This window comes from Theobroma cacao, chromosome 4, assembly GCF_000208745.1.
Source record: "Theobroma cacao cultivar B97-61/B2 chromosome 4, Criollo_cocoa_genome_V2, whole genome shotgun sequence".
In the NCBI taxonomy this organism is placed as follows: domain Eukaryota; kingdom Viridiplantae; phylum Streptophyta; class Magnoliopsida; order Malvales; family Malvaceae; genus Theobroma; species Theobroma cacao.
Genome location: NC_030853.1, coordinates 13,673,752 through 13,677,467, shown reverse-complemented (window position 1 = coordinate 13,677,467; position 3,716 = coordinate 13,673,752).

Below are 3,716 nucleotides of genomic sequence, written 5' to 3'. Positions count from 1 at the left end.
ACTAAAGGACTAAACAGGAATTTAAAAAAAAAGATTTTTTTGCCCCATTTGGTTAATATTGATTAATATTAGTGTTATTTGAGGTTGAAAAGTAGAAATAATGTGATTCCGATACATTTCAGAGTATAAAGGCAAAATTGTAATTTTTTTGCCCCGGGGCCAAATCGATAAATTTTTCACCCCAGCACTTGTCAAGACCAAAGGATTTTAAATGTGGTAGGATTGGATAAATACCAGAATAATTGTGGTGGAAAATTAAGAAGAAAAAGTCAAAAAGTTAAAAATTGGGCCAATAAGCATGTGACATGTGGCATGCTTGATTATTTTATTATTTTCTACAGAAATCAGCCCATTAAATCCCCAATTCTCTCCCCTTATTCGGCCTAGACAACCAGCAACAAGCAAAAAGGAAGAACAAAGGGAAAAACAAGAAAACCTAGGTGGAAATTCAAAGAAAAAGTGAAGAAATCAAGGAAACAAGCTAGGTAAGTTAAAATTTCTTTAATTCTCCTTGATACCTAGCTTACCCATGCTTTTGTTCTTGATTTTCAAGGTTGAATATTGAGTTATCATGATGAATTCAATTTTGAAAATTGGGTATGGAAGAGGAATTGTTGTTGGAATAATTTGATTTTAGACTATGTTAGTGTTTAGGGATAGTTAAGCATGGTTATGAACAAAAACACAAAAGAAATGTTCAATTTCTCTAGGGTTCCTTGTTGGTCGAACCATGAGGGCTGAATATCAATGGGGGATTGTTTTTATTTCAAGGAAAATGGCTTGGAAAATGATGAATTAAGGTGAAACGGTTATGTAGAAAAAAAATTTCGGTGCTAGTGCACCAAATGACCGAATTTTTCTATAAGGAGCTGTGAGGGTTCTAATGCTAAATTTGGCTTTATTTAAATGGTATGTGGTAAATTTAGGTATTAGAGGAAAGATGAATTAATTTAGAGGTGATTTGGACACAATCGCCAATTAATCGGGTGATCGGTTGAATTTAATCGATATTGCGATTAAGCGGTAATCAAACGTATTTTTGCATTTACATATCAAGCATTAGTAATTTAAATTAGTTTATATCAATTTAGGGATAATATAGTAAATTCCTCGACTTTGTTATTTGTCAAGGTAGTGAGACGTTCGGAAAAAGCAAAGGAATTGCGCCTGAGGACTATTAGTCCGAGTGCACCCGAAATCCGGATTTTCGACATCTGTGAGTGGACTGTCTATCAAAATTGTTTTGGAAATATAGCTGTTTTGAACGAAGTGTTTGAATGATTTTATGCAATTTTTCATGAAAATGAATGCCTTGGGAACAAGCTTTTGAGAAAAGGTTTATGTTATGAAATGTGGTTATTATGGATTTCTATGTGGCTACTTTATGTTGATATACATATATGCTTGAATATAATGTTGTGTAATTATGTTGACTCGGCTATGTGCGAGTAGGGAGTGCGCATGAGTTGGTGATGATGATGATGAGCTGGTGATGATGATGATGGGTTGGTGACGATGATGATGATGATGATGATTATGGTTGTAATGAACGTAAAATTTGACACATTGTATTTTGAGAATTTTCATGAATTTTATGTTGATTTTATTAGTTTAGCAGGATGGCTTTTTGTTGAGTGAGGAAAAATGGTTCTCTTGTTGCTCCGTTTTCGCTGCAGCGAAATTCATGCTCGTTGCAGAGAGAAACTCTCAAGTTTGGAGGGGTTTTAAATGGGAATGAACTAAATTGCATTGTTTTGAAACAAGTGCATCATGATTTTAAATTCTTCCTAATTGTTGCTTGTTCCCTTCCTTGTTCACTCACTGGGTTTATACTCACCATTTTCAAATTCATGTTTTCAAATCACGAGGTAGCCGATAATTAGAACGAGGTGTCCTTGTAGACCTGTGTCCATCTTTTGGTAGGTGTCTCGGCATTCAGGAGCTATATATTCTTTCAAGTCCCTCCGCTGGAAGTCGAGTATTATTTTGTTATGTATAGATGAACTTAATGTAAATTTTAAACGAGTAATGCCAGTACTAGTTGGCAATGTATATCACTATTCTGATTCAAAGTTATGAAATATGACTTAGTGATAATAGATGGAATTATAAGTAAGATAAATAATAGGCTTGCTTGGGTTTAGTGGATTACGTCCATTGGACCCATGCGCCAGTCATGGCCCGAAATTTGGGTCGTGACAATGTTGGTATCAGAGCCCTAGGTTTATCTAGGTCCTAGGACTTCCATTTGTTGGTCCAGCGGAGTGTCGGGTTTTTCTGTGGGAACTTCGGTTGTGAAGTGTGAACCGCGACACATTTTACAACCAGATGACCGCATAGATTCCCTATCTTAAAAACCACCTTTTGCTTTAAGTATGATTATAATATGTGTTTAACAATAAGTGTTTGCTCTTGTCTAGGTAAGAATGCCGCCTAAGACACGAGCCGCCTTAAGACGGGTAGGGGAGCAAGATGCTCCCATTGAGATGGTAGATAGACCACAAGCATCCACCCGGAGAGGCCGAGGTAGACGTCGCAGGGTCACTAGGCCAGTGAGGTCGGATACCCTTGTGAATAGGCAAGATGAGGGACAGTCCTCAAGTAATGTATATAGACACCCAACTGGGGGTATTACTATTGACGATTTGGCGGCAGGCCTACGGGAGTTAACCGGGTTGTAGAGATGATGGCGACCCGTATGGAGGATATACAGAGGGTAGTAGAGGGGAGACCTACAGTACAAGAATCTCCTAGCTCCAAAGGACAAGCCGATCGCCAATATAGTGAGGTGGAGAGGGGTCACTTAGAGATTTCTCTTTTCGATTTCCTAAAGCTTAAGCCTCCATCATTTTCAGGGTCTGATGCATCAAAGAAACGCCAGGTTTTCCTAGATAAGATGGAGAAGATATGTAAAGCTTTGGGATACTCTAGTGTTCGATTAGTCGAGTTAGCCACATTCTGATTAGAGGATGTGGCGTAGGAATGGTATAGCTCCTTGTGTAGAGGCAGACCGACGGATGCAGCACCATTGGCTTGGAGTGAGTTTAGTGCAGCCTTTTTGGATCGGTTCCTACCACTCAGTGTACGTAATGCTAGAGCCAGAGAGTTTGAGAATTTGGTACAAGCTTCGAGTATGACAGTGTCGGAGTATGACATCAAGTTTACACAGTTGTCTCGCTATGGTCCCTACCTCGTCTCTACTGAGGAGATGAAGATTCAAAGGTTTGTGGATGGGTTAGTAGAGCCACTGTTTAGGGCTGTGGCATCTCGAGACTTCATTGCCTATTTCGCAGCAGTAGATTGTGCTCAGCGCATTGAGATGAGGACCAGTGAGAGTAGGGTTGCGAGGGATAGGGCAAAGAGGGCCAAGACTGAGGGTTATCAAGGTTGGAGAGATTTTAGTAGTGGTGGTTCGTCTTCTAACCGTCAAGGTCCATAGAGGGATTTACGATTATCCCAATAAAGGAGTGACCTGCCTAGTGCTAGTGTGGGGACAGGACAAAGAACTTTCAATGTTAGGAGACAACAAGATTCGAGACAGAGTAGTCAAGTCACCCACCTTTATGATATTTGTGGGAGATGACATAGTGGATGATGTTTCCTTACCACAAGAACTTGTTTCGGGTGCAGTCAACCTAGGCATATTAGGAGAGATTGTTCAAGGGCTCATCAATCACAAGATTCTGCTCGTGGTTCCACCCAGCCAGCTTCGTCTG